This window comes from Amblyomma americanum, chromosome 7 (genome assembly GCF_052857255.1).
Source record: "Amblyomma americanum isolate KBUSLIRL-KWMA chromosome 7, ASM5285725v1, whole genome shotgun sequence".
NCBI classification, from domain to species: Eukaryota; Metazoa; Arthropoda; class Arachnida; order Ixodida; family Ixodidae; genus Amblyomma; species Amblyomma americanum.
This window is the reverse complement of record NC_135503.1, coordinates 75,649,789-75,671,017: the sequence shown is the minus strand read 5'-3', so window position 1 is coordinate 75,671,017 and position 21,229 is coordinate 75,649,789. Positions and strand designations below refer to the sequence as shown.

At 47.2% G+C, this 21,229-nt stretch overlaps 1 pseudogene; it reads right to left on the bottom strand.

Annotated features, from left to right (window-relative positions):
* Positions 1–1,604: 1,604 nt before the first annotated feature.
* LOC144097808 (3'-5' RNA nuclease TATDN2-like) lies at positions 1,605–9,075 on the bottom strand (annotated as a pseudogene).
* Between the last annotated feature and the right edge of the window lie 12,154 nt (positions 9,076–21,229).

The following is a 21,229-nucleotide window of genomic DNA, read 5'->3' as shown; positions in this document are numbered from 1 at the left end:
TTAAAAACGCGGAAGGTAAAAATTGGATAAATTCAATGGAAAAGAAGCATAGTGTAGAACTATATCAATACTGCAAAAGGCAGATCAGGAAGGAAACGTTTTATCATAACTCAAGAGGCAGTGCCCTACTCTTTGAAGCTAGGTCAGGGTGTCTTAGAGCGCACAGCTACAAAAAGAAATTTAACGAAGATGACACATGTGCTGTGTGGGGTAAATCTGAAGAAACAATAGAACACCTCATACTAAAATGTGATGGTATCCGTTCCGATGCCGATGCAGGCACAGTATATAACTCTTCCTGAGGCCCTAGGGTTTAGAGATAACAATAGCCATGTAAATAAATATGCGGTGGAAATTAGCAAAAAGCGATTGGAAGACTGGGGGCTCAATAGGAGAGGGGCGAGAAAATGTTTAAAAGTGTAGGAAGACGTATATTAAAGGAAATGGCAAATTTCAATAACTCACTGAGTTAAACAAAAATAAAGGAAAAAAACTGAGCATGGTTGCAACTGCCATCACCCCGTTTCAAAGGGAACGCTCCTTCCTTCCTTCCTTCCTTCCTTCCTTCCTTCCTTCCTTCCTTCCTTCCTTCCTTCCTTCCTTCCTTCCTTCCTTCCTTCCTTCCTTCCTTCCTTCCTTCCTTCCTTCCTTCCTTCCTTCCTTCCTTCCTTCCTTCCTTCCTTCCCTTCCTTCCTACCTTCCTTTCTTCTTTCCATCCATCCATCCATCCATCCATCCATCCATCCATCCATCCATCCATCCATCCATCCATCCATCCATCCATCCATCCATCCATCCATCCATCCATCCATCCATCCATCCATCCATCCATCCATCCATCCATCCATCCATCCATCCATCCATCCATCCATCCATCCATCCATCCATCCATCCATCCATCCATCCATCCATCCATCCATCCATCCATCCATCCATCCATCCATCCATCCATCCATCCATCCATCCATCCATCCATCCATCCATCCATCCATCCATCCATCCATCCATCCATCCATCCATCCATCCATCCATCCATCCATCCATCCATCCATCCATCCATCCATCCATCCATCCATCCATCCATCCATCCATCCATCCATCCATCCATCCATCCATCCATCCATCCATCCATCCATCCATCCATCCATCCATCCATCCATCCATCCATCCATCCATCCATCCATCCATCCATCCATCCATCCATCCATCCATCCATCCATCCATCCATCCATCCATCCATCCATCCATCCATCCATCCATCCATCCATCCATCCATCCATCCATCCATCCATCCATCCATCCATCCATCCATCCATCCATCCATCCGGTAAACAATGCCTTATTGTGTGGCTGCCGGGAGGGGAAAGGGGTGGAGCTTTTGGATGTTGCATCCCACTTCCTTTTCGCACCACAAGCTCGAGCAAAAAAGGAAAGCAGAAATCCTTTCGGCGGAATACAGCCCAAGCAAGAAAAACGCAAAGAAGGAGCTCAAGTTCGTCCACATTTCCAGCAGAAGCCTTCGCGCACGAACACACACGACAAAGACGTAGTGTTAGATTGAAGTAGCGACCAAATATTTTGACGCCAGATAGAGCCTCGTCGCACTAGTTAAAGTCTGCGGGAATTTCCCCCGCAGAAAATACGTTCACAAATTTCAGAGCCTGCAAAACGCAAACATTAAGCTAGATATGGAGGACAATTGCGGCTTAACAATCAAGAAAGAAAAACGGAGGAAATGTAGCGGACGAAATCCTGATATCTGGCTTAGTTTTTTCAAGAGATGAGAATGAAAAACCGACATATATTAAAGTGCAATTTTTCTGGATATTTACTTCTGATTTGTAAAAATGAAACTTAAAAATAAAATATGTTCGCAAAATTTCCTCTATTCACAAAAAAGTAAACACTGCCACAAACCTCGAAAATCGAGCCATTTTAGACACGCTAGAGCTTCTGAAAGTTCCCATGAATTTCCTACCCTCTTAAGGGGGGTGCGTGCTCACGCGACTACGACGCCTGAATTCACGAAATCAATATTGCAGCCGGAAGGTTCCCTCTTAGACTCTGTTTAACATTTTTTTAATTATCTTGGCTTGTTACAATTTCCGCTTTTCGTTTCACAATTCCACACTTCCGCTCCAAGCTCCTCTTTCCCTCGGAATAACTTATGTGACCTGTGTTGCCTCAAGCTTTCCTGGCGCGCATTTATGTGCAGAGCCTGAGGTCAGCAGCAACAAGTTAAAAACGGGGCACCACAGGCTGCGGTGATGGCCGGCCCAATAAACAAAACAGAGAAAGAAAGAGGTGATGACCGTGAGGTCTATTCTAACACACAAGGCAGGGAGGTAGATCTACTTGAACGAGCGCTGGTTGAAATCGCACACGTTACTGTAGTTCTCCGACTAAAAGTTACCCATATTTACGGAGCAGCTCATCCGCATGTTCGGTTTCAGGTTCGTTCTTATGCTTGACTTCAGGACCTCTGCGGTTTCCGGGAGTACGCCTCACTTTGCCGAAAAAGAGGTTAAAATCTTCTTGTGCTTAAATATTCTAATATGCCGTGCGACAGCGCAACGTTCTATCAAGAAGAACTGAAAGGCGAAAAAGATAACTGAGCCCCGAAAAGCGAAATAAGATGCTGTTAGATAGGGAAAGCTTATTACTAGCAGAGGGCATTTCACTTCGAAAGCGCGAGGACTCTTCTCCGGAAGTGTTAATCGACCTCCTTTGCATTTGCTCTCCAGGAGCTAATATGCTGGCGTTTTCGTGTTGACACCCTGTTTTCTTGTCCACGTTTCATTCGTTGCTCATAGTACTCCTGCTAAGTGATCAATTTACTACATGAATCCCCCAAAGCATCAAAGGACGCAATTATCGAAAAGACGTGCAAATATTCCAGCAATACATTGGCGCCAACTCAGACCACTGACACCGGCAGTCAGCGTGCAGTGTGAGACGACCGAAACACGAATGCAAGGCAGCCACAACTGAAGACGTGAGGACATAACTGACAAAGCTTTGAAAAGGGTTTTATGTACAGTGTTTTAAAACTACAAAAGGATGTAAAAGAAAAAGAATGCTTTGTTGCACATACACCAAATAATAGCGTGATAAGGAAGAAAAATTAAAACAACTAGTTTCAGTATCAGGCAGCTTGGGAGGCCCCGTTGTCACATACAGCATACTCTTTGCACAGCGGCGTGTACACAGAACAAGGTTAGATTTTGTACACGTGCACGGTACGTGTTCTTCCGGACTGCAGAAAGCACGTCCTCCGCTTCGATAACCCGCAGCGAGGCAGGCCGCGTGGCCACGTGGATGGCCATTCCTGGGTGGGAGGCGGCGAGACAACCCGACTCCTGAAAGAACACATTGAAGGGGAGAGGTCACTAAACAGAAAGCAGATGCATCTTGCTAGGAACCACACGAACGCAGGTATTAGTATATGCTGCAGGTATTTTGCAAAAGGGAATTCACCGCAGGTGTCCCGTTACATTTTGGGGGGTCCATCAAGTGCTTGGAAGGTTTAGTCATTTGGGAGAACCACGGATGTGCTAGATCAGTTGCCACAAGAGGAAAAACATGGGTGTAAAAAAGGCGCTGTGCTACTGTTCGGTTAAATATAAATCATAAATAAGGGTTGGACTTGCGGTATCAACCGAAAAACACGAATAAAAGTACGCCAAACTTAATTTTGCAAATTCGATTTTAACCGAAAAAGGTCAGTTTTCTCGTCATGCAATGCGCACCTATCTGGCTGTTGAGTATGAGTTACACTCAGTCAAAGTTCAAAATAAGGTATTCATTGGCGTGACGAGGCCGTTCCATTGTTTGACAAGACGCAAACTTGGCAGATTTGAGACACTTTTCCGGTTGTTTACAAGTCTGTAGACCGGGATGCACCAGCTTGTCGCCACCTGCTAGCTAAGCCCTGTTTCTTCACTATCATCCCCCGCTTAGCATTTTGTCGTTTAAGCAGGTTTATTAACCTCAAGTAGGACACCGGCACGGAACCGTACATGGCTGCCATGAAAACTATTATATTCGGGATCCCCCACGATTGAGATTCAGTTCAATCGCTGCCTTCAACAGGCAGACCGCGTCATGCTTCGCCCTCCCATTCAACCAAGTGCGACAACCCAAAGAAATCTTGACTACCTAGTTCTCAGTAGTTAATTCCAGTTGCGTACTTAACTGCCGCCTGTCTTATTAATCTTGCACTTCTTTTCTAATTACGGAACCAATCCCGTCTACATGCACACCCCCTAGTGCAAAAAACTGATAAATAATGCTAAATACTGACAAACAAACTGTTCATATTGGGAAAATTGCTGAAATAGACACAAGGGACTTTTTACCACACAGAGTTGTCACATTAACACTCTGAAAAGAGTCAGTAATCCATTCGTCGAAAATAATATTCGCAGAGAAAAGCAAAACTTGCATTGTGAAATAAACATCGAAAAAAGACCGCCAAATTTTCGAAAAAAAAAAAACGTTAGAGATAACTGCAGCCACCCGCACTGGGAGAATGCGAAAGCGTTGACGCCTCTTCCACAGTCGTCGCCTCGCTTCACTTGGGACCTCCTCACCCCATTGTGTCGTCACCCTCTCCTCAGACATCATGGCGACCCGATTGCAACGAGGCGACATGACGTCACGCGTTACCATGACAACCACGTTGGTTTGGCGCCACAGCATTTAGAGCAATTGTATCATTTTCTGGCACATTTCATTGATTAAGAGTTCCTAATTATATTTACTTTAGTTGTCACTGTTTAGATCCGTTTCTCATTAATTATTATAGGGACTGTGAAAGGGGTCTCAACAAAGATTCGATGGGCCTAGGATGCTAAAGGGCGCCGTTTCACAAGTATCCTCCAGCAAGAATTTTTATGGTGCGCTTCGTAGAAGCTGAATTATCTGTACTCAAAATTTTGATTACTGCGTCTTCGCGCCTTTCCCTCTCCTCTCGTCACTGTTTGCACGCTGAAAAGTCTGAACTCCTCAGCCGGCTCCTCGCACTCGCCCCCTCCGCCGGTTGCTGACGCACGCGAACTAATGCTAGCAGTCCGCTGCTGACTTAATGAGCGCGGATTTGGGCGGAGGCCCAGCACAGCAGGTCGCCTCCAGGCGCGGAAGCGGGAGATTTAAAAATTGCATTGTAAATTTTCGGCTCGCTTTTAAGGTCTTGTACGCGGCATGAACGCTCGTTGTCATGTACACTACATAACGCGAGCATTTTATTGCCAACAACAAACACCCTTTTCAGGGGCTCTCTAATGTTTCCCGAGTTTTTTTTTGTACAATTTTTTCTTTTCATACTCTTCCGACGTCCGTGCGTTTTTCACGTCCTCCCACTACATCGACGTCCATGGTTTTTATTCGCCTCTTGTCCACATCAACCAAAGCATTTCTGTTTGATTAATTAACGATATAGAATCACTATTTAAAGTATTTCAAACTTTCATCGGCTTGGTTGCATATTTTCCCACAGTTTCGACGTCCACGACTATTTTTGCGTCCACCCATCATATCGACGTCCGGGACTATTTCGACGTGTAATCAACTGTTTCGCCTCAAATTAATTAAGGATTTACTCCACAAACACCAAATTAAACGCGCAGCGACATTTTATCATTCCCTATCACATGCATCATTCTTTTGCTCCTAACTCTTTCTCTAACAACGCAAGGGCTGCGTACATATTTAGCCTCCATTTTCTGTGGTCACGAAACCGTGAACATAGCCAAGTAATGCTTTCGCGTTAATAAAAATCGAAAATTCCAACCCCTAGTCGTAAACGAACTCTGCGAGTGAACTTGTAGAAAGCATAGCAATTTTCGCAGTTTTTTTTCATACTGTTTAATACTTCGGGCTGTTTATCCAGAATTATATATGATATCCCTAGTCGCACCAGCCGTTGCGCTCAGGGGAAAAAAAGAAACACGGTAGGGAACAGTATGCAATTAAACGCCACCGAGGCACGTAAGCATCCAATTTACCATCACAAGAGGTACTCACCGATTTTGGAAGGAAATATAGAGCATCCGTCTCAATCAACAGCCGATACAGGGAGATCTTTCGGGCTACCTGCACGATACCACCGGCATTTGAGAAACCCGAGCGGGGTGAGACCCAGGCAAAGGTTGGCAAAAGTGATTAAGCCACTGCTGGGCTTCCTACCAGTCGCCAGTGAAGCAGTGACAATGGGTTGGGTATTCACAAGGGACCATCTGCAAAAGCGGGAAGCCAAAGGTCAAACTTCATTAGTAACGAACACATTGTTGTGGCGGCCAGCACAGTGAAGAGCAGTCAGTTCTGTTGGGAGGCGCAGCGAGTTTTAGGCGCCAGTTTGCCAAGATGTGGAACCACATAGATCAGCGTTTCATTTGGTGTAATGAGTGACATTAACGCGGCAGTCTTAAAAAGACACAGCACCGAGGCCAATCGCGCCTTGAAAGTTCAAAACTGGCGTGGCTAACATTCCTATGTTGCAGTTAGTGTACTAACGGCAAGATAGAGACCTCTTATTGCAACAAGGCGATGACCTGGAATATTTAGAAGGGTAACCAGCTTACTGTAGTTAACATGAATCAGCTGTTTTCTGATGTCTATGAACACGGTTGCTTCCATGCCGCGGAAGCCTTTCCTATCCCCCCAAAAGCATATTTCGAAACGTTTTGGCTCGTCTTCGCTAAACCAGCATTGATATTCAGACACAATACTTTCTTCTGAGAGATTTATGGCCTTCGTTGAGGCTGGGTTAAGGGTCAACCGTAGTAAGGAAGATTTTGTACCTTTTTCAAAATGCCGAGGGTGTCTGCCGCAGAGTTTCTCGAGTGGATGACGATCGGCCGGGCACCCGTTCAGGGCCAGACGGACCTGCCTTCTGAAGACTCGTGTCTGAAATTCATGGTCGCAGTTGTTCCAGCGCAAGCGATATCAGGATTAATCTCGTCAATAGAGGCAGGCGCCATACAAGCATAAAACTCTGCAATTAAAAAAAAAAACTAGCGCCGGTAAAAGAGTTCCTTTCAACTGCGCGCTGGCAATAGCCACCGCAGTAAGCTGCTAGCAAAAGTTGCTGACGCAGCGAGGAAACACAGTATGGCGCATCAACTTTGTCGTGAAATTTCATGCAGGCCGGTATGACATTGAGCCCCTGACTCATGATCTGGAAGAACAAAAGCTGTTTTCAGCCTTTCATGATGCCTTGTAAAATAATCACCTCTGGATATAGGTCACAAACTCGCAGCACACACACATAAACCGTCTTAAACGTGCATGCTGGTATGACGTGATTGATCTGAGGTCTGACCATCCTCGTGCGCTGCTCGCTGTGAGTGTGATCGAATGAAGAAATGCACAATTAAGCACATTCACTGGTGAGAGTAGTCGAGGCCTATTTCACCCAGGGCGACCACTTTTGAATGTTCCCGTGCCTTGATGAGGTGTACTTCGACCTCCTCTGAGTACTGGCGGGACATGTGAGGGTAGCATCCGAATGCACCCCAGACACCTTCTTCTGTCAGGATCTTCTCCCGATATGGTAACGCTGCAATTAGTAATTACGTGTAAACAATGTTTGCCTATTATTTAATTGCGGTTTTATTTCTATACCACAACCAATAGGGTTTTATTTTTCTACCAAATTCGGTATACAACTGTTCCCGGATGGGCGCCCGTTGTTGTCGGAGTATATATATAGCGGAACAAAAGTACGCATATATACGGGCCTCGTAACGGGACAGTCTTCCAACCCGTTTTAGGAAATTTGTTGGTTAGGGGGAAAAAGGATCAGAGAGCACAACCAATTTCGATGTCTGGATTCTAGATACAGAAAATATGATGCCATTTTGTCCCCTGACGTCATATTCACATAGTTCCACCTCTATCCACAATATTGGGCCGTGACGTCATCACTGGCGCACGGCAGGTGGTTATTTCTACAATGCTAATGTAGATGGCGCTACAAGTCTCAATGACATGCGCTGTTTTCAAGTTGCAGCCACAGATCGCGCTTTGATCTCATGGTGGTAGGAGACCTCACGAAATCCCGAAACGTGAAGAGTAGTTGCTGCCAAAGATGGCGCTGTGAGCAAGGGTGGTATATCACTATTTATAATTATTTTCGGGCAAATATTGAACCGTGTGGTATATCACCTAGCGCCGACTGTTTTCCAGGAATCTGACTACTATTTGTTACTTTTTCTTCAAAACAAACGCTCACCCTTCCTCCACAAACACATGCAAAAAAAAAACATTGCCAAAGATATGGCTCTCAGAACAGCTTACAGCTCCATGCATGACATCTGGACTGAGCGTCTGAGCAGATGCCTTTCGATTTGATAAAATTGAAGCAAGCTGTGTCACATAAAAAGTATATATTTATTAAGAAGCACTTACAGCTGGCCTTATTGGTGCGTAATCGTGAAAGACATGCGAGCGCAAAATGGCAACACGTATGAGTGAGGGAACAAGACGAGCGCTGCACTTTCAACACGGTTTATACAAGGAAGAGCGTTTATATAGCCTTTGTCCTTACCCGTGCTCTTAATCGCAGTTGACAAGCATATTCAACTGCGATTAAGAGCATAGATAAGAGCACAGGCTGCATAAACGCTCTTCCTTGAGTAAATCCTGTTGAAAGTGCAGCGCTCGCCTTGTTTCCTTACTTGTCGGTGTTGCCATTCTTCGCTCTCATGTCTTTCACAGAAATGTTTATTACAGAGTACAAGTGATCAGAAATTTTTCAGAGGTGTGCAACACAAGGAATCAGAACCGTCAAGTTTTCAATGTGTTAAGCTTCCGGTTTTGAGCAACTTTTCCTTGCACAAGACTGTCGTTCCTATATTTAGGATAGTTTTTCAGCAGAATGTTTCTTGCAGCGCTAAGAATGTGATGCATGAACAACTGAGGACTATGACCGCTTTCACATTCCTCTAAACTGTCACCGTCTTCTATCAGGTTGGTAGCCAGTGTGAAAGGGGCTTGCCTTTGGTGCGCTGGAGAATGGAAATGCACAGCGTACTTTTCCTCTCGCAGCTTGTCCAGGACGATTTCAGCAGTCATTACAGCATTTACAACTGAGCGGTTGGGGGAACTTGAGCCCTCCGCGATTCGTGTTTGCTATAATTTCAGCATTCCCAATTATGACGTTTTCATCTTCTACCAAATTTGCTCGGTAACCAGTGCATGCAAGTTTTTTAAGTGCTGCATGGGCGCAGTATCTGGCCACGTACGTTATAACTCTCAGGTTTTGTCCCTTCATTTCGAAGTCCTTGTCATTTACTTCAATGTTGAGCCTCTGTAGAATCGCCTCATCAGTGCCGACAGCAGGTGCCCCTGAATCTATGTTTGGAAGCGCCAGGGCACTTTGTAGGCGAAGCTTGCGTTCGGATTCAAACGCTTGTCTGATCGACACATGGTATTGCCACCCGGAAAGCTGCCTATACTTGCCAAATCTTTCCTCCAAGCAGTCTGTCTGGAACTTCCCCAGAAGTACGTAGTCAAATCCAAGGTCTTCTAGGCAATACTTTATCTTGACCAAGGCTTCGTAGTGAGACGCAAGGCACTGTGGGTCTCCCGAGCGAGAATTCCACTGTCAAACTTCAAACTCTCCCAGAGGTCAACCCACTGCATGATGGTTTGAAGGGATTCAACTTGTGAACACAACTTTTTTTCATTGGGAGTCTGCAGGTCAACACGAAGACGGCGTCCTTTGCTGGGCGACTTCACATTAACAATCCTCCCCCAGGTTTCGACAACCTTTAAAATTCCGCTGTTCCAGCTGCATGCTGTAGTGCATACCGTTGACCGCATGTTTCTAGAGCAGCTATGGTTGATAGGTTGAACACTTTCAGTGCATGCTTCACATTTTGCCTTTCCATATTAGATGAATTCAGGGCGTTTACTGACAGTATTGGAGCAGCCTTGATAAGGTGTTCTTATTCTTTTAGGTGAAGATCACGGAGGGTCTTGAACTAAGCAGTGATATTTTATGTGTTGAAGTTCAAAATCATAAGTGAAGGAAAAACATGCACGTTCCATGCATCTTTTGGTTGATCCATTGTTCCGAATACATGTCAACAAGTGAACAGGGTCAATAACGAAGAAAAAAGAGGACGAGTGGGATCTCATGGGTGAGGATAGAAGCTGCTGACTTTTGATGAAAGGCCAAAGAGAGACATTGTTTTGCATTTGATAGAATTATCTGTGATGACAGCAATGATGCGAAGCTCAACCTTTTCAAGCTCGTTTATGATGCTGCGGAGCACAGTGTTCAGCTGTTGAGCATTGATTTGTTCAACTGGCAAAATGGGAACACCACTTTTATGTGATGACAGGAGTCTTTGAATCATAAAAACATGAGCTGTCTTTGCTGCATTTGAAGTGTTGCTGGCAGTGCCGACAATAGTGGAACCCTTATAATCAAAATACGCCTCTAGATTGATCTCATCCGTCTCGAGAACCACTGACTTCTCATGACCCTTCATTGCACTCGCGATCTTCTTCGCATAAAGTAGGAAAGAAGCCTTCGGCTGCTCAGATGCTGGATTTTTTTACATATGCATTGCATACACGCCTGATTGTGGACTCATGCGGAAATGTGAGAGCTCCGTAGTTACGCAAGTACCTATAAGCATGAGAAGAGATGGAAAATAGAAGGCTGGAAAATACCAACAGCTCTGAAGAGTAGCGGGGTGACTTGCTTAAAAGGAGAAAGACTTGTTCCTTTAAAAATGTGAAAGCACCTTGCCGTTCTTTGTCTTGCATTTCTTGATATGTTGGGTCTTCAAGAAGAGATAGCACGTGCTTCAGCATCACTGGAAGGAGGGGGGGGGGGTGAAATCTGCGTAGTAATCTCTCTGACGTACATAGCTTCAGCCTACGTAAGGCATTGACACCAGCGGTCAGCATGGGGTGTCGGATGACTGAAAGACTATTTCAAGCCAACCACAATGTGAAACAAGAGGATACAGCTGCAGGATCATTAAAATAGTGGCCTGGTTCGACGTGGTAAGCGCTGTCTGGTTTTAAATGATATATTTTTCTCATCGCTTTTTAGTGCTGTGCTGTATACTTTACCCGATATTGTGGTTTCAGAACTGGTTCCAAACGAGGCAATTACTCTCAGTGATGAAGGGGTTGCAAAGCTAATTCAAAAAGGGATGCTTGGATCATCTGGAGGTGTTTACGGCATCAATTATAAGTTCCTGAACAGTACATGTGTATATTGATCCCAGATGTTGCCCGAAATTATCACACGTTCTCTGCTGAACGCATCTCTACCTTTATACTCGAGGATCGACTAGTCGGATCCTGTCCAGAAGTCTGCATGCTGACGATCATAATTCTAATAACTACAGGCCCATTTACTTAGTATCAATTCTGTTAAAAATCCAGTGAACATATATTTATTCACACCTCGTTGACTAAATTAAATCTGATTTGTTTCTCCGAGCCACCGCGGTGGCTCAGTGGCTATGGCGCTCGGCTTCTCAGCCGAATGACGCAGGTTTGGTGACGGCCGCGGTGGTTGAATTCTGATGGAGACGAAATGCTAGAGGCCCGTGCACTGTGCGATGTCAGTGAATGTTAAAGAACCGCTCGTGGTCAAAATTTCCGGAGACCTTCATTACGGCGTCTCTCATAGCCTGAGTTGCTTTAGGACATATAGCCCTCTTAAATTCAATTATTTTTTTCCAGACCCGCACTACGGTTTTCAATAGTATAATTCCTGCGAAACTCAATTAAATTGCATTCACTAACGATTTGATTTCTGCTCATGATCGTGCATCTCTTATCGACTGTATATTTATCGAGTTTACAAAAGCTAATGATACCGTCTCACACCAACTGTTACTATGTATGCTAAGTAAACGAAATCTTAATAGTGCTAGCCTAATATGGGCGGAACGTTTCATAAGTAATCGGCACCAATACGTAGCTGCTAATGATCACGACTCTCCCATTTCCCCTGTAACATCTGGCGTTCCACAAAGATCAGTGCTAGGACATCTTCTTTTCCTAATCTACATTAGCGATCTAACATCTTTAGTTACTCCCAAAATAAGGCTTTTCACTGATGATTGTGTTTTGTACAGAGAAGTTACCAACCTAGGTGATGCATGTAATCTTCAAAATGACATGAAAAATATTGGGACTTGGTGTAACACCCGGCTTACGAAACTTAAACGATAAGAACTGTAAAATGATAATTACACGAATGATTAAAACAATATTGTGCTTGTACTCTGTTAATGACACCTCTCTCACCCGGGTTAACAAGAATACGTACCTTGGTGTTAAAAAACGGATGATCTGGCCAGTAAGGGCTTATCGAATATATCGTTAATGACCCGAACCGCGTTGTTGATTTAATTCATCGGAACATTTCCTAGGCCCTGTTGAGATTCAGGTAGCAGCATCCCACCGCTGCCACCAGTTGTTGGGATTCAGGTAGCGTGACTGGGCCGGAAAAGAGACGAGGACGATCGGAGGAAGAAAACTTGGAAAATTTTATACAAGGACTATTTACATAATGTACAAGTACGGGCACCAGAGAGTGCTTCTCAGTAAAGAGAGCTCCTTAGCAGTCGGCAGTCTCTCCCAGCAAAGGGTATCTCTCAAGAGGGGGGGGGGGGGGGGGGGCTCTATTCTGGTACCAAATCAGCAGCTCAAATACTCTTCGTATTCCCCAGTTCCCTAGCTGGGGAATATAGTTCGAAGAATGATGTCCAATCACACGATGGCACTGATGGAGCCACCCACGGCAGGGTGGTCCTGATTTGTCTCTCGCAGCTCGGTCGAGGGAAAGACAACAGGACCCGGTCACGTTGTCGTCCACGTGGCCTCCAGGTTGGCGCGCACGTGTGTCCGGACCGCACCCATGTGGACCCGGAAGGCACCTGCGTGACACAGTAATGCAGGCTGTCTCCCAGCAGGGGTTGACATATCTTGTACTGATGACCGGAACGCGGAACCTCTGTCGAAGATGCGGCACTCGGGCAATTGTTCAACCCCAGCGTGACTGAAGAGGGCAACACTGATCTTGTACTTCGTCGTCTGAGGACAGGAACGAGTACGTGGGGACGCTATGGCCTTCACTGCTTCCGGCATTCCTGAACGAATACGTGGAGACGCTATGGGCGTCGCTGATTCCGGCATTCCCGTTCGAACACGTTGGGACGCTATTATCGTCGCTGATTCCGGCATTCCTGTTCGAACACGTTGGGACGCTATTATCGTCGCTGCTTCCGGCATTCCTGAATGAATACGTGTGGACGCTATGGTCGTCGCTGCTTCCGGCATTCCTGCAGCCATGTCTCCCCCAGAGGGCTTACCCACCCTCGCGGTGGTCCTCAGCGAGTCCTCCCCATGCCCAACTTCGCCGCACTCAACAGCAGGCAGGAAGCGCGAGCACAACAGCAGCCCCGCCGCCAGATATTGCGCCCGGAATATGAACTGCTGGCACGTAGCTCGACTGACTGGGAGTGCCAGGAACCAGATGCTCTCTGGGAGTCTTCTGATGACCTTCAGTGCCGAAGATCGGCATCGCATTCCCTCGTCGGATGGCCGTTTTGGGAAATTCTCTGCAATTCTAGCCAAAAGGGATCACCGACGCCAAACCACACCCGACAAAAGCAAGTGCCCTCAGAACCCACTCAACCCGCCAGACCAAAACTCAGGGCCAAAACTGCACTTAGGAAAAAACTTCAACTAAAACTTGAAGAGATTAAATGTTTTGCCTGAATGAACACATGGTGTCTCCCGACGATTAGTTTAGACAGGGCACCTGTCCAAGGCGTGTGCTCCCGCTCGAGGCGCGCTTGGATAGGAAAAAAAATTCGCTAAATGAAATCAGGTTGGTGCATAGAGGGCACGCGGTACGGGAATAGGTAGGTGACTGGATTCGGCCGACGTGGCGTTCAATTTTGCCCGCCCCAGTGCCTCAGAGTCAAGGCACGATACAACACTCGCTCTTACTTATCTTCGGCCAAAATAAAGAAAACGTACTCCTAGGTATGTTACCTGATTATGAAGAACATTACTGCAAAGAAAGTGGCAGATATACGCTCTCCATTAGGAAGAGAATATGAAATAAATCTCCAAAACTAAAATTTTGGTGGACATCCCCTTTTGGTTAAATATTTACCAGCTAAAAGGCTCGGCTTAGCCCGTCGGCGTTTGTGTGGAGCCTGCCTTTCTTGTAGCGAATCTCGAAGCTGTGGTGCTGGAGTGCCAGGCTCCATCCACCTCAGTAAACAACCATTTTTGGGCGACATATTGAGCAGCCAAGTCAAAGGGCAATGGTCTGTTTCTACTGTGAAACCGAACCCGGAGAAGTAGCACGCCAGTTTATCAATAGCCCAAACGAGGTATGCGCATTCTTTTTCAGACGTGCTATACGCCTCTTCCCGCGAGTGGAGCTTGCGGCTCAAGTAAAGGACAGGCCGTGTGTGCCTGCCATCGCTTTCCTGGCCTGCTAGGCCAAGAAAAGCCCTGAGTCCAGATTTTGTGGTTGGGCGACGGTACTCCACAACGGCACCCACTTTAAGTTCTGCAGGTCTACGTTGGCCTCGTCCAACCACTTGCCCAAGATACTTCACTTCGGCGCACCCCAGGTGGCATTTTCCCGCCCTTACCGTTAAACCAGCCTGAAGCAGTCGGCTCAACACAGTACGCAGGCGTTCAATGTGCTCCTCCCAGTTTTGTGAGAAAATGGCCATGTCGTCAAGGTAGGGGAGAGCGAAATCTGCAAGTCCCCGCAGCACTTGGTCCATTAACTTTGATAAACAGTACGGGGCATTTTTCAAGCCGAAGGTCAACATTACAGGGCGAAGCGTGCCCGCGGGGGGCCACGAATGCTGCGCACCTGCTGGCGCGCTCAGTGAGTGGCACCTGCCAGTAACCACGAACTAAATCCAGTGTGGATATATATTCTTATTTAGCGACTGTTTCAACCCTCTCCTCGATGTTCGGGATGGGGTAGTTCTGGTCCACTGTGATTGATTTCAGTCTCCGGTAGTCCACGCAAGGTCCCGGATCCTTGTCTGGAACCTCTACAATAATGATTGGTGACGTATAGTACTTTCGAAGGGCACTATGACGCCAAGTACGTACATACGGCGAATCTCCGTCTCAATGATTTACTTTTGCCTTGGAGAGACACGGTACGGTTTGCTCTTGATCGGCTGTTTGCTGGACAGCTGAATGTCGTGTTCGATGAGGGTTGTTTTTCCTGACTGGCTTGAAAACACCGCCTCAAAGTCGCGGACGACGTTTTTCATGTCTTCTCGTTGACTTTCCGTCAAACGTGGCTCTCTGTCGATTGAATTTAGCAGCTCGTTCGCTGCTTGCTCGTCCTTATGTGGGACATAAGGTATGTCTGAGATCTCTTCCTCTGGCATGTTCAGCGCCATGTTAACCATGGCCTGACACTGCACATAAGGCTTCATAATATTACTGCGGATTATCCGATTGTGTTTGTTCTTAAATTTTACCTCAGAGTTGGTGTCCGAAAGCGTGGACACCACCTTAGCTGGCCCTTCCCATTGCACCTCAAGCTTGTTCCCTTTTGACGGACGCAGCAACATGACGGGGTCGCCAGGTTGAAAGGTGCGCTTGTGTGCAGATTTGTCGTAGTACACTTTAGACAGCAACTGCGCTGCTCTGACATTATTGCTTAACGATGGGTCGCTTTTCTGCTCTGCAAAGAGTGCTTTCCTATCAACCTTAGTCAACACCTCCCAACAAGTCGAAGGAGGTGTTAATGTCGAACCCTTCGGGTTTGTTCCTGTTGCCCCATTCTCTACGGAATCGGCAGTTCCTTGGATTTCATGAGCTACCGCTGGTTCGGGAACACTTTCATGGTCATGCTCATGCGGTTTAGACGGATCAGTTTTCCTGCAAGAATCCCGCGGCTGGTTGGGAGAATGGTTTGGTATCTGCTCATTTATCGGAGCGCAGTCGAGTTTCTTTGCGAGCTCTCGCGCTCGAGAACGAGTTAGCGCCATGCAAGCCAAGCCCGAGGTGAAAGAGAGACCTTTCTCTTTCAGCAGCTGCTCAGATTTGTTCGAAAACAGGTAGGGCAAGTGTGCCGGCAAGTTCTCGCTAACTGCCGCTTCTGTGTCTAGCCTGCAAAATGTCCCCTCTAGAGTCACCCACCTTCGCTATAGGCCAGCATGCACTCTGTTCTTCGGCGACCTGCTTAATCCAGGCGCATTCGCCGGTGTATTACGTAAAATAAACACAGGACGGGTCAGCAACATCCATGGTCGCCGCTCAATCCCGCAGTGCTCTGAATTTCTTGCCATTTATCACCACGTCCCGCATGTATGGCTCCAGCAATTTAGGGTTTTCCTCCGACTCTCGCATGCACGCGAACGCCATCTTTTGCTGTTTCCAGTTTAATGCGATATGACCCTCCTTGTTGCAATTATAGCAGACAATGGGCTTTCGCGCTTCAAACGCGCGAGCTCCAGGTGCCTGCTGTTTAGGCGAATCGGCAGATTTGGGTGACACAATCTTTTTTTCGCTACCTCCTCCTTTTGATCCCGCATCTTCTGCTCGGTGATACCGGCGTGCTGATGGCACCCTTCGGTCGGGCATTCTCTTTAAATAGATTTCTCCGTTTCCTAACCTGTTATCGTACCCTGCGTTGCTTTGGAGGTTTCGGCGAACGTAATACTCGTCTGCGAGCTGTGCCGCTTTGTCTAGGTCTATATCTGTTAGCCTATCTTGCAGCCATGTCCTCAGATCTTCTGGAATCGCGCTATAGTACTGCTTTAGTGCGATGCACTGCAGTACCTTGTCATGACTTCCGTGCACCTCAGCGGTCTTAAGCCACTCGTTTAAGTCGACCTTAAGCCGGTACGCGAAGTCAGTATGCGACTCTACGCATTTGTTTGCCTGCCTAAATCGCTGCCGAAAGGCTTCAGCAGAAAGCCGGTACTTTGTGAGCAGTGTGCTCTTTACCTTCTCGTAGTCATCACACTCTTCCCGTGAGAGGCGAGCCACCACTTCGGCCGCCTCGCACGGAAGGAGAGGAAGTAACTTCTCCGACCAAGCGCTCTTGTTGATGTGCACCTTGCCGCATGCGCGTTCGAAATTTACCAAAAAGAGAGCAATATCGCCTCCCACGCGGTATGGTGAGACGAGATCCTGCAATCTCTGCCTCCCTTTCTCCTCTATCGAAGCTACAGGGCTAAGACGCGCCATAGTCACTCCGTTCGACGCGATTTCGAGCTCCTTCATTTTTTTAGCATGTTCTCTCGCTTTTTCCTCTGCCTCACGGACCTCCCGTCTCTCTTGAGCCAACCAAAGCTCATCTTTTTCTTTCTGCTCGAACGACACCCGTCTTTCTTGAGCCAACCGAAGCTCTTCTTTTAATTTCTGCTCGCACAACTCCCGTCTTTCTTGAGCCAACCGAAGCTCTTCTTTCTCTTTCTGCTCGCACAACTCCCGTCTTTCTTGAGGCAACCGAAGCTCTTCTTTTTATTTCTTGCGTCCAGCAATCGTTTCCAAAGCCTCGTCGACCTCCTGAGTAGTCACCTCCTCCTGCCGCATAACCTCAGAAATTTCTTTTTTTCTTTTCGCAGAACGTAGCGAGATCCCCAGATCCTGGCAAATTTCGAGCAGCTCCTGCACTATTAACTTCTCCATCGTGAGCTCCACCATGCGTTAGCAAGCCCACTAAAACAAAAGCCCTAGCTTGAAGTTGATAAAACAGTTTCCCTAAATCAATTTCCCAGACAAAAGGAATCCGCACCTAGCATCTGCCTGTGCTACTACGGTCTGGCGAAATGAACGGAAAACATTGGGCACTCACCCTGTTAAGGTATAGCTGACGCCCGTCAGTCCAGTAGCTGCCGAGGTCTGTTGGAGCCGGTAAATTCACGCGGACGCCCCATGCTGCCATCCAGTTGTTGGGATTCAGGTAGCAGCATCTCACCGCTGCCACCAGTTGTTGGGATTCAGGTAGCGTTACTGGGCCGGAGAAGAGACGAGGACGATCGGAGGAAGAAAACTTGGAAAACTTTATACAAGGACTATTTACATAATGTACAAGTACGGGCCACTGAGAGCGCTTCTCAGTAAAGAGAGCTTCTTAGCAGTCGGGAGTCTCTCCCAGCAAAGGATATATCTCAAGAGAGGGGCCTCTATTCTAAGAGGGGGGGGGGGGGGGGGGGGGGGCATGACGATCAGTTACGACTGCGCTCGAGGAGACGGACGGTGTCGAAAGAACGCGCGCGCAGTAAGTGGATGAAAGGGGAAGAGGAAAGGAAAATGCACGGGCCTGTGACTGGTGTTAAAGCACCACCACCACTGCCGGCGTGCAGATAGAGAGAAGGATAGGTAGGGTTTCAGAGGAAGAAGGAAAAAGGGGGAAAAAAGGGGGAGTATACAGATGCGGGAGACGCCGTATCTGTATACTCCCCCTTTTTTTTCCCTTTCTGGTACCAAACGAGCAGCTCCTTAAATACTCTTCGTATTCCCCAGATCCCTAGCTGGGGAATATAGTTCGGAGAATGATGTCCAATCACACGATGGCACTGATGGTACCACCCACGGCAGGGAGGTCCTGATTGGTCTCTCGCAGCTCGGTCGAGGGAAAGGGAACAGGACTCGGTCACTTTGTCGTCCACGTGGCCTCCAGGTGGCCGCGCACGTGTGTCCGGACCGCACCCATGTGGACCCGGGAGGCGCCTGCGTGACACAGGAAAGCAGGCTGTCTCCCAGCAGGGGTTGACAGATCTTGTACTCATGACCGGAACGCGGAACCTCTGTCGAAGGTGCGGCACTCGGGCAATTGTTCAACCCCAGCATGACCGAAGGGGACCACACTGATCCCGCACTTCGTCGTCTGAGGACCGGAACGAATACGTGGGCACGCTATGGCCGTCACTGCTTCCGGCATTCCTGCAGCCACGTCTCCCCCAGAGGGCTCACTCACCCTCGCGATGGTCCTCAAGGAATCCTCCCCATGTCCAAATTCGCCGATGTCAACAGCAGGAAGGAAGCGCGAGCACAACAGCCCCGGTCTCGCAAAATTGATCGCGCTGTATAAAAGTAGTGCGCTCGATGCACGAGTACGTTGCTTCCTGTGGGATCAATACATTGTGGGATTCTTTACTTGAATCAGTTCAAAATCACTGTGCAAGATTTATAATATCTAATAACCCACGTCATGTCTGCGGTGGCTTAGTGGTTTGAGCATCTGCCTCGCATGTGGGAGGCGCGGGGTTCGATTCCCTGTGCCGCCGGGTACCCATCAGTGATAGAATTAGTACAAGCTTTCCACCGCCTGGAGCTCGGCTTCTTTAGTGTGAAATGCTTGGGAAAAGGGTCGGACCTCACCTTGTGAAATTAAAAACTTCCTTGTGCCATGGCGCTTTCGGCCGAAGTGTCCCTTGCGCCATAAAAAAAAATCATCATTTTTGCCGAGAAAGAACGCTTAATCTTTCACATCTTTCCATGCAAAATCTTATTGCTTGCCTCGGTACTTTTGTTGAAATATATCACACTAAAAATAGCCTAAAGCAATCCCTCTTTACTCGTCCAATGTACTCATCGTCTCGCGGAGGTTCCCATTAAATGTTCATGTTTCACAACGCAATACTGACCGATTCATAAACTTCTTCGTCCCAAAAACTGCGTCGGAGTGGAACAACCGGCCGTCCTCAGTCGTCACTTTATGAACCATGAAAAATTCAATGCCACCGTTTCCACTGACGTACTGTAACCACTGGTTTTTCCCCCTTGTTTTCTTGTTATATCCCATTTACTCTCTGCAACGCCTAAAGGGCGCTTAGAGAAATAAAATGAAATGAAGATGAATTTGATTTATATGGGTAAGAAATATACACGAGGAAATAGCTGCAAAAAATGCGGCGCCGCGCACAAGCACACCTGCAAATAAAAGCCTGAAGCGGAAGGTAACCAGGGATCCTCGGTTGCCGCATGCAGCATGCACCTCTAACCTGCATCGGGTCCAAGTGCGGCGTTAGATTTTGTAAATGCGGCGCATGTTCTGGCGCACTGCGGCGAGTATGTCTTCCACTTCGATGCGCCGCCGTGATGCAAGCGTCTCAATGCCTACTCAAAGCATTGAGACCAGCGATTACCCTGCAGTGTCAGATGACTAAGAGACCACTGCAAGGAAACCACAATATGAAACGAAAGAACACAGTAGCTAGATCATTACAATAGATTTATCTGCGTTGTTTAAAAAGACACCTCGAAGCAACCCCGACAAAATGCTGTGTCGCACACACATGAAATAACAGCGTGATAATGAGAAAAATTAAACGGAACCAAGTGCTGTGTCAAGCAGCCGGGCAGCCCCGTTGGCACATGCAGCATATATTTGCACTGCAATCTGTCACACAGTACGATGTCAGATTTTGTATTCGTAGGGCGTGTTCTTGCGCGCTGCTGAAAGTACGTCTTCCACTTCTATACACCGCAGCAAGGCAAGCCGGCCGGCCACGTGTAACGCCGTGCCAGTGTGAGAGGCTCTGAGACGCCTGAAAAAAAAAAAAAGAACACAGTGAAGGGGAGACTTAAAAAACGCGCACATGGTTGCAAACACGCGAATGCATGTATGACTGCATGCTGCATGCATGTTTATGTAGAAATTAATGTACTTCTAGTGCCTATAGGTTTACTTTGGGTGGACCATCTGGTGCTTGGAAGATTTAGTCTATGGACACACCATGTTATACTGGAAGCTAGTGGCGAGCTGGAACCACCGAGAATCACTTCTCACCGGAAGGGAAACTGAGCATGCTATAATAAAGAAGGCGCCATTGTAGTGTACAAAACAACCTATACCATAAACAGACACAGAGGTAGGAGAAAACAGCGCAGCATACAGAACTTGTGTGCATGCTTCGAATACTGGTGGCTTGTTATAAACGCAAACATCAAAACCCTTGTCGAACCAAACAACAAAAAGAAACCTCACAGCCAAAAACATGAAAGTAAACGGTATGAAGACACATCAGTGTGCAATTCAACACCAGAAACCGTACGCACTGATTTTGTATGAAAACATGGCGCACCCGTCTGAATGAAGATGCGGTCAGTGGGCATCTTTTTGGAGACATCGACGACACCACCGACGTTTCAGAGGCTTACCAAGGGCGTGATTCCCATGAAAAGGTTCGGTAACTCCAAGGCAATGCTGGGCCTGCTTCCAGCCGCCTATGAATCACTGGTG